Source organism: Neovison vison, chromosome 11 (genome assembly GCF_020171115.1).
Source record: "Neovison vison isolate M4711 chromosome 11, ASM_NN_V1, whole genome shotgun sequence".
Taxonomy (NCBI): domain Eukaryota; kingdom Metazoa; phylum Chordata; class Mammalia; order Carnivora; family Mustelidae; genus Neogale; species Neogale vison.
Window position 1 is genome coordinate 210,713,999 of NC_058101.1, and position 13,207 is coordinate 210,727,205.

Here is a 13,207-nt window from a genome sequence, read left to right on the forward strand (position 1 = left end):
AATTAACCAAGGGCCTGCCATTTAAGAGAGAAATGATTTTGGGGGCCCCTGTGGGGGAGCTCAGTCAGTTAAGTACCTGACTTTGACTCAGGTCATAATCTCAGCGTCCTGGGATCAAGCCCCAGGTCTGGATCCCTGCTCAGTGAGGAGTCTACTTCTTCCTCTCCTTCTGCCACTCCCCTGCTCATAAATAAAATCTTTTTGAAAAAATGATTCCAATAAACATTATTTATGTCTCTATTATTTTTTTATTTTTAACATAGATCTGGGGTGGATTTGGATATATGTGTATAAAGGAATGCAAAATATTGCTTACTTTGTTTGTAAACTGAGAAATAAAACTTTCCCAATGAATGGGAAGGGGAGTTCAGTGATTTCTAAAATGATTTTTATTATTACAAAATTACTTAAATAGGAACAAACTAAGCTATGTAAAAACACTTAGAGAACAAATATTACGACTTCAATATGTAATATTGACATGTTTATGAAATCAGTTTACATAGTCAAAGCAGGCTAAGCTCTAGATTTTTAACAAAAAGTTTGTGAAACCAGTCTGCAAAAACCTGTTAGTTTAGACAACACAATAGAAAAATTCACTATAATCCACAATCTTCTTTGTCTTTGATAAAAAAGAAAGTTTGTATTTAGTTCCACATTCACTATCACTAAGGCAATAAATTTGTTTTTTAAAGAAATGTTATTTAAAAACACTGTTCCATCTCCAACACTTCTAAGGTAGAAAGTTTAAGTTTTAGCTAGGAGGACCACTTCAGTCCAGGATGCAGGACATCTGCTCAGCAGCAGAGCTGGGGATCTGAAAGCCAGAGACAGGGAAGGCGGGGGCTGAATTTCCACCACCAATGGGAAAAGAGAGATGGGGGTGGGGGAATATGTACATATGAATGCTTTTGGTATTTTCCTTCCTGCTGCAAGAATATTTAGAATTCACCAATCCTTCTTTGCCTTTTTTTTTTTTTTTTAAGATTTTATTTATTTATCTGACGGAGAGCACAAGAAGGGGGAGCAGCAGGCAGGGAGAAAGAGAGAGCAGGCTTGCAGCTGCGCAGGGAGCCGGATGGGGCCCTGGATCCCAGGACCCCAGAACCATGACCTGAGCCAAGGTCAGCCAATTAACATGCTGAAACCAGCCAGTTGCCCATCTTGATTTTTTTTTTTCAAAGACACCTTTATTATTTACATTAAACGGTATAAAGACTTATTAGAAGGTACACAGTTTCACTTTAGAATGTGTCCAGATAAATGGTTTCCCTGAAGACAAAAGTCATCAATGTAAATCTTATCAAAAACTTTAAAACCCGCTACAAAGAACCACAACGCGTGATGACTTTCAGAAGTGGAAAAACCCCATAAGCTACTCTGAAAGCTAAATGTGACTGATACAACTTTTCTATCTACTTCTCTATTGAAAATAGCAAGAAATCATTTCAGTGACTAGCTTTGGTGCAGGTAACATAATTGACTTTCGTACAGAAAGACCAGAGTTCCAGAAATACAATAGGAGAGATTCCACGCGATGCTGCTTCTTGAGCAAACGCCATCCTATGTAATACCTATTTATTACACTGAAAGAAAAGTGAAGGAGAGGCTGTAGGTAAAAGTTGGCTGTGCAATCATATCGCTCGGAAGTGTGGAATTGCATGGACTTTGAAATGTTTAGGGAAAAAAAACAAAAAAGAAGAAAAATCATTCCTGAAAACAGGGATCTCCCAAAGTGGGCCTCTGAAAAGAAAACTTCCATGTCTTGGAACTTCTAACAGAGCTGAATGCAGCATTTAAACAGACAGCTGTGGGCATTTGGACAGAACGATCGTTTTGGCCAATCTGGATCATCGGGCTAGGGGAGGACTCTGTAATGCGGACGTGGAAAGTCACTGACCGCCAGAGAAAACAGAGGAGCCCATGGAAGGTGCCTACGAAGAGCACGGCAGCTCGAACAGTGTAGACGGAGTAAAGGGTCTTCTTCAGGCGCAGCTGCTGACTGTCAGTGAGACGGCAGCACCGCAGATGCCGGCCGCACCCATTAGAGCCACGGGCAGAGACGGGCTTCTCTGGGTCTGGGCCGGGCAGATGGGAAAAGTGATCAAACGCTAACTTTAAAAGTTCAGTGTCACTGGTTGGTAGGACGAGGTTATAAGTTTTTGATTTGAGGAATGAGTATTTTATTGTCAATGAACTTGATTTTAGAAAAAATAATAAAAAAATGTGAACGTTGCTAGCGAGGAAGTAGAAATAACTGAGGATGAATGAAAAGATCCACTTTCGGTTGTAAACAACAAAATGTCAAAAGTGGGCACGTTATAAAAGCATTATCAATTCAATTAACCACGATCAGAATACCCTAAATTGTGAAAAATGGATGAAAATAATTGTGGGTCTATGCGAAGATTTAAGGCAACGGCACGTAAAACTTGCCAACACACAAAAATCCAGAGGCTGGGAAAGAGTAATTTAACATAAACTCCATCCAAATGGCATTTCTGCCAATTTCATTTTAACTAATTTTTTACCCAGTTCCCCTGAAGATAGTGAATGTCCCTTTGTGTCTCCCATGGTAATGAGCGCACATTAAGTATTTAGTAAATACTTATTGAATTGACTGGGACTCTAATTTTAATTCCCTTAAATCCTTTCTTGAAGTAATTTGCACTCTTTCCCATGGACGCTTCAAGAAAGAAATTCTTACTTGGGTGATGGGAATTCAGCACCCGCGCATGCATTTGGTAATGGGAAAGCGTTTCTTGAAAGGAGCTCTGGGCACAGTTCCTCCTTCTCAAGCCAGGTCTCATGCCATCGGACCGCACGAAGCCAAGTCTGCACACCCAGGGCTTGAAACACAGGCTGCCATTCTAATTACACTCACGGAAATTCCCGCCCTGACGCATTTGGTTTGGCAAGTGTCTTGGTCACAACTCAGGGAATTCATTAGAACCTTGACCCTGACTGTTTAAGTGATGAAACGGGTGTCCTATCAACTCCTTTTCCAGGAGAAAAGCAAAACCACAATGATGCGGAAATAAAATAGCGCATCCATATTCATTCTGAACGGGACAAAAGGCTAGTGAATGGAAGTTTGGAATCCATGCGGGGAGAGGCAGCGTTTTTCACAGCTTGCGCACAATCAATGAAATGTCACTGGGCGCAATCCTTTGGAAACCAGGTCCCAGAGGGTGTATGTCAGATGATTTGTTTACACTTTGCCTTTCTAGGAGTCTCCCTGCAGCTTAAGGAAATAAAACCTGGAGTGCCCAGGTGACACACAGCACTTGAAATGTAAACTAAGGAGATGTGGGTGTCCATGACTCTTTGCGCCCCCTCCCACAGCCTTGGGGAGTGATTAGAAAAATAGGGTTATCTAATTTTCAGAAATTTAAAAATCTTGGAACTGGCAAAACCCCATAAATCTTGACAAATCTTGACACCTGATGTCTTTTCTCAGTACAGACTCTCTAAATCATGGACAGCTACTAAAGCAGGAGGATGGAGAGGGGGTCGTGGCGCGAGAAAACCCCCAAGGACCGCTCGGGAGACGCAGTAACACATACCACCTTTCCCAGTCACTATTCACGGTAGAGGATCAGTGAGGAAGAAATGCTGCGTGAAAACTATTCCTCTGAAGAGTGACAGGAGCTCTAGGACTGAACTAAACGTCAATGGGAGTTTTATGTGCATTTCAAGGTAGAAAGTGGTAAGGTTTGGCCAGATTCGAAAGGAAAGTTCCTCTCTAAGGGCAGCAGTTGTAGCGGTGGACGTTCAGCAAGGGAAGTATACCGTGTGCTGGGGTATGGGAAGGGGACGGGCTCTCAGACTTGTGTTTCCACTTCAGAAATGGCCTGTAATTTGGGGCAAATGACTTCAATCTCAGTTTCTGTGTCTTGTATGGGGAGATGACATGTAAAGCCTATGGATGGGTGTGTGTGAAACCAAAGGAAATACAGATTGAACAGTTACCAGGACGTCCGGAACAGAAGGAGGGATCAACAGACATTCACAATTCTGATTTTCCCCAGGTGCAATGCACCATGGATGCTTCAGGGAAATAACAGAAACTTACAAGTATGCAGCGCTTCTAATACATACCGACTTCAGAAAGGACAAAGCTATTAAAAGTCCGTGGGAACCAATATTGTCCTTAAAATGGGAAACCAAAGAGAAAGACATTCCATTCTATTTTTAGCCATATTAATTCTACTTTACTATTCCTAATAGTATAACTAATGACTAATATTGTTATAATAATAGTAATACTTATAATAATTAGTAATAATTACTAAGTAATAATACTTAGTAATAATAATAGTAATACACAGCACATACTATGAGCTAGACATGGTTTATATTTATTAACAGTATGCATGAAGTAAGTACTATTATTATCCTTTTTTCTGTAAAGAAAGCTACTGTGGCACAGAGAAGTTAAGTAATTTCTCCACGGCCACACAGCTGGAAGTACTGGTGGTAGGATTTGCAAATGCCGGATCCAGAATTTCTATTCTTCAGCACTATAATCAACTTTCTTACAAACATGTCAACATCAAAAGAAATAATAAAGGGTCTTCAAATCTGTAGTGTTCTCATTGGAGGTTTGCTTGATATAATAACATGGGTTACTATATCACTTAACTTTGTGCAATGGATCCTTTCATAGTCCTCCTATTTTTTATTTTTTGAGTAGACTCAACACCCACCATGGATCCACCCAACAAGAAGATCAAACTCATGACCCCAAGATCAAGATCTGAGCTGAAATCAAGAGTTGGATGCTCAACCAACCATGAGAAGACCTTATGGTCTTCTATTTTTAAGTCAAAGGCAGACATTATCTAAATTTTTCTAATCTGGAGCTACAGCGGGGCCTTTGCTATCTCAAACAAAACAGATATTAATCCGGGAATAAATTACTGCAAAATTAGTACAAAAAGAGTTAAATGACAAACAAAGAGGAGGAAGCAGCAACCTTAGGAAGAATTTCTACAGGGTGACCCAACGAAAGAGAAGGCATGAATAGGACCATGATGGCCAATAAGGCAGTATGAGAACATGATTATTTTTGTTCAAACAGATTATGCTCTTTGTTTTAAAATCCGTGGAGTGTGTCCATGGGTTTACTCTAGAGTCAACAAGAAAAGAAGGACCACGAAAGTCATAAAGTTTCTTCTGACTGGGGAAGTAAGAGTAGAAGAAGCTGAAAGGAAGCAGGTTGGGAGTCCATGTTTAAATCCTCTACAATACCCGAAATTAAGGAGCCCGGCAATCATTCAACTCCATAGAAAAATGACCAAAAGTTGAGAGTAAGACCAAAGAAAGAGCCCAGGAGTCGAGCTGAAAAATAATCATGGACACATGGATGCCTGCTAATATCAAAGGTCGAAAATTCATCATGTGACTGATATGCACAGCAATAAGGAACAACACAAGATGTGCTTTTCAACTGTCATGGAACCATCAGAAAGGAAATGACAGGCACATGAATTTCGCCAGGTCCATCTGCATAACCTCCAGCCACGTGGTGGATTATAGACATGATCATTAACTCCTAAATCACTTTGAAGACCATTTTTCTTTCTTCTTCTCAGAAGTGACGTTTATATTCAATAAACAAATGTTCTGTTGAGTACAAATGTCTCAATATTTGTGAAAAGATAAGATGAAAGTAGTTCTAAAATCTGTAAAGGAAATTTAAACAAATACGACCACAACCCCTTGTACACGTTCCCTTAATGTGAGCAAGGTTACTAGCAACAGCGCAAGGCCTGCTCAGGATGACATTTGCCCAACTACCACGCCGCCGGCTAACATGTGACATTCATGTAACAAGGATCACGTGTCCATTCCAGAGGTGAATATCACACTCAGTAACATGAAGGGTGGGTAACAAATTCAATTACACTGACTCCAGGAAACAGCTCCAAACTCTTTCTCAGTCATGGCTCATTTGGTAATTCAAATAAGGAAGAACTGAAAACTGACTAGAACACTTCCTCTTTCCACTAAGTTGAGGTATCAAGGGCTGGATATACCTTCCTGCCTTAATCAAGTTGAGGAAAAAAAGTCAGAATTTATGAAATACAAAAACCGACCCTCAAAGCACTGGATATCATGCAGGGCTGGAACATGATCCCTGAGATGATGAGACAGTCCCTACCATTTCTCTGGCTTTGTTGCCTGGAGAGACTTGCGTGCCCAAGGCACAGGGCACAGACTCCCAGGCTGACCCAGCGGTCTCCCTGAATGAAGACAGAGACGAGAATGGGGCAGGTCAAAGAAGCTAAAAGTCACAGACAGAGGGAGGCACCCAGAGAACAACTGAAGGCCCTGTTGCATTCCAGGTGAGTACTGACCTATGCATGCACGGACAATTACCCCAGTCTAGTGAAAGAATGACCAGTAGATAACAGGTAACAGTGCCCAGATGCTCACGGAGCTGAGCAGACTGCCTGCTCCCAGCAGTCAGAGCAGAAATCTTCAACACGCGCTGCGCAGAGAACAGAGTACTGAGAAAGTCAGGGGTGGGGAAGAAAATCACTCTAGAGTAAGTGCTACTCGATCTCGTCTTAGAAATCTTAAAAGCACAAGACCAGAGTAGGGGGAGGCTAGCAAGATGCCCACCACTTCCTGCTGGGGTCGTGTAACCAGGCCCCCACCTGCAGAGACCGTATGTGAGTACCACCTACTCACAACAGTCACCCCGGACCCTCAACTCCCCTCACCCCTCCTCCAGTCTTCAAAAGCAGCCCCAGTAAGGACCAGACAGATACAAGAAATTTAACTACATCCGAAAGGAAAATTCAAGAACAGTTTTGGGGATACAAAAACATCCCACACCCACCAAAGTAAGATTCTCCAGGGCTGGTGTCCAGTCAAGAACTACTAAGCTTGGGGCGCCTGGGTGGCTTAGTGGGTTAAGCCTCTGCCTTCGGCTCAGGTCATGATCCCAAGACCCTGGGATCGAGCCCTACATCGGGCTCTCTGCTCAGCAGGGAACCTGCTTCCTCCTCTCTGTCTGCCTGCCTCTCTGCCTACTTGTGATCTCTGTCTGTCAAATAAATAAATAAAATCTTAAAAAAAAAATTACTAAGCTTGCAAAAAAAGCAAGACACAATCCTTAATGGGGGGGGGGGCACAAAAAAACTTAGCCAGAAATGACACAGGTGGTTGAATTAGTAGCTAACATTAAAACAGGCATAATAATTGTACTCCGTGTGCTCAAGCAAGATCAGACATGTTAACTAAACAGAAGAAAAAAAAAAAACAGGTAAAGATGGTGAGATTTCAGAATAAAGTAATGTCCAATGTCACGGTGACTTGAAGAAACACACTTGAAATATAAAGACAGAAATAGGTAGAAGCAAAATGATGGGAAGTGTAACCAAAAGAACAGAATGTTCAGCAAAAGCACACTCAAGTTGCTGTGTTAATAGCACACAGAACAGTTTTAATGCAAGGAATATTACCAGAAATGAAGAAGCTTATTTCATGATGATAAAAGAGTGAGTGTAGCAGTCCTAAACATGTATGCGCTTCATGACAAAGCCCCAAAGCACATGATGTAAGTACTGATAGAACTGCAAAAAAACAATGGGTAAAACCAAATTACAGCTGGAGATCTCCACATAAGCCTCATAATTGAATGAGCAAGCATACAAAATATCAGTCAGAAAGCATACAGAAAATCAGGCTGGCACAGCCTTTGCAATCACCTTCTAATTAATTAACGCCTCAACAAGAAGTCACAAGGGATATTTGAAAATACTTGAACACGTTGAAATGGTAAAACGGCACACTGCCATCGTGGGATGCATCAAAAACTATGCTTAGATAGAGAGTTACAGCATATAGCATTTATAACCTAAAAGAAGAAAAAAAATCTCTTAGGCCTCCATCATGAGCACCCGGAGCAGAGAAAGCCAATTAATCCAAAGAAAGAAGTATCAAAGAAAAAAACAGGTGTTATTCCTCAATAACACTGTTAAAAGATGCCAACATATCTCACGCCCCCTCCTCCAAGCAGTCCTCCTGCATTCCAAGTCAGGATTAGTGGTGAGGCTGCAAGTGTGCAGACACCACAAATCCCACTCCAGAGGTGGCTTGCTGTCTGGGAGGTAGGGCATGGGTGTGCAAGTGAGCACAGCACAGTGTCCTCAGAACTCATGCGGAATCTTGTACGGAGTCCCGTGAGAGGAAGGAGTTGTGAAAGTCTGAACGAAGGAAGCGTCTCTATGTGTACCTCAAGCAGACTTCCAGAAAAGCCTAACATGAAACATGTCTTATGTGCTATGTTAATCCTCACAACTTGTCAAAAGGGGCATTCTTCCAGCTGTATCTGCAAAGAAGGTGAGACCAGAGAGGTTGAGGAACTTAGCAGAGGGAACACAGGTGAGCCCACACCTCTGCAAACCCTAGGATATTACCATGTCCCTATTGTGTCGATGTAATTGAGAAGCTTTTAAATAAAAAAAAATAATAATAATAATGTTAGAAATCATTTGGGGATAGTTTAATACAAAAAACAAAAACAGTGGGGTGCCTGGGTGGCTCAGTGGGTTAAAGCCTCTGCCTTCGTCTCAGGTCATGATCTCAGGGTCCTGGGATCGAGACCTGCATCAGGCTCTCTGCTCAGCGGGGAGCCTGCTTCCCCCTCTCTCTCTCTGTCTGACTCTCTGCATGCTTGGGATCTCTGTTTGTCAAATAAATAAAATCTTAAAAAAAAAAGAAGAAGAAGCTGAAGAACCAGAAACTGGGATCTGTTCTCTCTAGGCTGCTGTCTGTCTCCCTCTGTGATATCCGATTTTCTTATCCATCTCGATAGTAACAAATACAATGACAAGTAGGATGACTCATCCGTTATAAAAGTTTAAGATGTTGCAAAACAGCCGGTATTTCAGACGTATTTAAGGTGTGATGCCTTTCTCAACGCTTCTTCCTGCAAACTGAAAAATGTGAAAACCAAGGGGGACTCTGAGAAAGCACCTTAGAAAATTAATGCAAAACTGAAAGATTAACAGAATGCGGTGCTCAATTACCATTGCCTTGGTAGGACACTCTTTAAGACGAACTACAGAAACACCCACTCAACTTTCTTATGTTCCAAACTCAGTGGTTCTTGACCATAACGAGGCTCACACTGACGTAATGACGGTGCCGCAATCTGCGGCCAGTGACCCCTCCAGAGGGGGGAAGAGCTCGCCCAGATCACGCGGCTTCCTCTTCCCTGTGATTCTCGCACTGACCAGCGGAGTCACGGGGAGCCCAAGTCCATCTGGGCCTCGTCGGTTTCTCTAACAAAGTGAGCAAAGCTCCAGCCTCCATCCCCGGGACCCACCGTGGACACAGAGTTTTGGGAGTAGGTTCACCCGCAAGGGCTTGCAGGACACACCTCGTGGGGAGGAGAGGAAACAGGACTGAGCAGAAGGAGGACAGGAGCTGCAGTGCGGTCCTGACAAGGGCCTCAGCCCACCCCGCAGAGGGCCCTGGGGTTGAGCTGGCCGCCCAGCCTTGCCTCAGATGAGAGGCCGGAGCCCAGGGTTAGGTGTGGGGGGCTCCCTGGACAGGGTCCCCTGAGACAAGGCAGCTCTCTCAAGCTGAGATCAACTCCTAGAGCTGGTCTCAGCCAGGAACTTCCCCTGTCTAACCCTCCCCAACTCCAAGGTCTAACTTATTTTTTAAATTTCACCATGGGATGAGACTAGCCGTCTTTGACTTTGAGGGCTAATGTGTTTTTACTTGCGGGGTTTTACCTGAGCTACCTTGAGGTTTACAAGAGAAGCTGCTACAGGAATCTTTCGGGGTATTGTATGCAGGTAACAAAGAAGGTGGCGGGAAAGGAGGGGGGTGCGGCCTTCCTCCGGCGCTGCCCCCGTTACCGCCAGCCTGGACGCGGAGAGGCGGGCGAGGGCGAGAGCGCGGGGGGCCCGCTCAGAGGGGCTGGGACCGTGGCCCCGCACCTGCAGCATGAACCAGCGGAGGGACAAAGAGGGAGACGGCACTTATGGTTTCCAACGCTCCCAAGAAGATGGTCCTTGCAGCACGAGGCAGATGGAAAGATTATCAGCTGTACCGGATCGGAGCCGATGAACCGATTCTATCTAGGACGCTGGCAGTGAAGACAGGGCTGCGTTCCTGCTCATCAACGGGCAGCGAGAGCGGCAGGCGGTGGGTCCCCGGCCTGGCACCGTCGGACGAGCTCCTGATGCTCGAGTCCAAATGCTGCGCGGCGCCCCCGGGAAGCAGGTGCAGCGAGGGCTCGGCCGGACGCGCCGGCGCCAGAAGGAGCCTCGCTACGGCGCACGCTGCAGCGGGGACTTGGGGAAACGGCGAGTTGCCTGTAGGAAGAAGAGGGCCGCAGGGATCCTGCTCAAGAGATAAACCGGCCTCAATCAGCGATCCAAAGACCACAATAAAACACGAGGACACAAGTGACCTACAAGACACAGAGGCGCGACCACACACGTGGAGGTAATTTTCAGGCACTGGAAGAGACGCTTCTCTCATGGGCCGCTTTCCCTTTCAGGCTCTGGGCAGCGCTTTATTGTCTTCTTACTCTCTGAAATTAGGACCTGTATGCCTGTCGTCATGTGCACACACACACGCACACACACACTTCTTATCAATTGCACAGAAAAATATACATTTGAGTAATTCAAATCAAATCTATTAAATTCCTATTTAAGAAAATGAATATAAATTAATACAAGGTTCTATCATTTTATTTAGATAGAAACTTTGAGTTTTGTGAAGATTCAACTTTAAAATCACTTCCAATTTGAAGTTATATGTACATAAAATCAGGAAAGGTATTTAACAATTTATAAAGCCATGTGGCGTTATATGTTATTTCCGATTAATGAATTCTTGGCTGTCACTCAGTCTAACCTGATTTAATTTTTCTTTTATGTGTCGGCAGTTTCCTTCTAAAAATAGTTTTAATTAAAGTTATGGACATAAGCAGTTTCAGCTTACCAGGTGTTAGTATATTACTAATTTATGATTTTCATGTTCGTTTGAACCTAAAAGTTATTTTCATGATTGAATTCTTATTAATAGCTCAAGCTTTATTTTTTTTTTAAAGATTTTATTTTATTTATTTGACAGAGAGAGATCACAAGTAGGCAGAGAGGCAGGTAGAGAGAGGAGGAAGCAGGCTCCCTGCTGAACAGAGAGCCCGATGCGGGATTCGATCCCAGGACCCTGAGATCATGACCTGAGCCGAAGGCAGCGGCTTAACCCACTGAGCCACCCAGGTGCCCTAATAGCTCAAGCTTTATTAAAAAGAGCATCTTCTGGGAAAGGTAAAGCATATTTTTCTGTCAAGTACTATATATATAGGATAGCATTTATTTAAAAAAATTATATATACACATTTATAGCAAACTTCAAGTTTTTCGAGTTTCTGAACAATGTTTCATTATAATTCCATCATAACAAGGGAACAGTATATGGATAAAATTAGTATATAACATGAAGGTTAATTCTATTTTGTGTATACACACAGATCAACATTACCTATTTAAATGCAATTCTCAGACTGAGGAGGAGGGACCCAGCAGTAATTAAACGGCACATACACGGACACAAGGACTTAGGTCCCTGAATCCCCACAGGACCCTGTGGGGCAGGTGAGAGAGATGAGCAGGTGAGGGGAATCCCGGACGGGGACCGCTCTCTGACTCAGACCCCACACTCCCTTCTCAGCCCAGAAACCTCGCCAGCGAGAGGACGCCGCTCTATGGACTTGTCCCCTAGAGGAAACTGCCAGGATCCCAGTTAACGATGGCCTTTATTCTGGAAACAACGGCACTGTGGAAATGGGTTCTACCTCCCCGCTGACATCAGAGCGACCCGTGGGCCTCCTCTTCTCTGCTCAGGTGCTACCTGGCTCGCACCTCCCCGCTGACCCTGAACCTTCCATCCCAGCCTCCGCCCTCGCTGGTCTCCACCCAACAGGGAGGGCCTCGCCCTGCACCCACCATCCACTTACTCGACTGTCATTTCCACGGACATGCCCACTGGCCTAAGAACGGTTAACCCAGACCCCCGCGGGGGACACAAGGAGCAACCCCCCACCCACAGCAGGGTGCCTTCACAGGCTTCCCTCTGTCTTCCATCTTGCAGACGCGCCCACTGTCAAAGTCATTTCCCGAGCACCCTGCCCCGCCCGTTCTCTCCCCCGTGACTCCCACCTGAAGTTCAGAGCAGCTCATTGTCCTAGTCCGCTGTGTCAGCCTCTTTGATAGCAAGTGTCGCTATTCCTGTGAACTTTACCCTCCATCCTCAGCAAGCGAGTAGGGCACTTTGCGGACACAAGTCAAATGTGTGGTGCCCCCTTACTGAATCCGCTCCTGGTCTTCTAGAGCAGCGGGAGAAACCCCCAACTCCGGACCGGGGATGGCAACTCCCAGCGTGGTCCAGCCCCTCGCTATTTCTCTGACCGCAGCCCCTAAAAGATTCACTGTGCATCAGCCATAAAGGCCTTCTTTATGGCTTTAGATGATGCAAAGCCCTTGCCCTCCTCGGGGCTTTGGCAAACTATCACTTTGCTTGGATCCAGGCCGTTATAGGTTCCTACGGTTCCTGTCTCCGATCCACGGATAGGGTTCTTCCGAGGTCTCGCCCGTTCAGTTTACCTAAAATAGCTCCATTCTTGCCTCCTACTATTTTGTATCACTTACTGGGCTCATTTCTTTCTGGCACCACCACTGTTTTGAATTAGCAGAAAGAGAGCAGAAGGCTTAGTTCCCCGATTCGCCGTTCTCTCCCACACCTGCAACAGCACAGTTCCGTGGAGACTCTATAAACTACGTATCGAACACATGACTTAATTAAGGGAAGAGGAGAGGCACAAATTGGCCTTGGGGGAAAATTCAGATTTCCTAAGAAGTGGAATTTCAGAGTCTTTATCAGAAATGCCGATTCTTCCCTTTTTAGGAAAGGCCCTACATCTCACACAGAGCTTCAACTATGCCGAGAATAAACAGAAAGCTGCCTTTACATGCATCTTGACTCGGTTCACCTTCACGTCAATGATTAGGACCTCTCTTCCCCCTTGAGTACACGGCCCCGAGTGATAGCAGCAGTAGGGAAAGGGAGAACCAGGAAAATAGGAAGAGACAGAGAAGAAAGCACTAGAAACTCACCGCAAACCTGCCCTCTGAACAACAGCCCCCATGCACCAGGGCTGGTGGGAACA

At 44.6% G+C, this 13,207-nt stretch overlaps 1 protein-coding gene across 1 annotated transcript in view; it reads right to left on the reverse strand.

Moving 5' to 3' along the window:
* The window catches only part of LOC122890421 (CUB and sushi domain-containing protein 1-like), a 615,437-nt gene that overhangs the window by 29,419 nt on the left and 572,811 nt on the right, over positions 1 to 13,207 (reverse strand). The window lies entirely within an intron of this gene.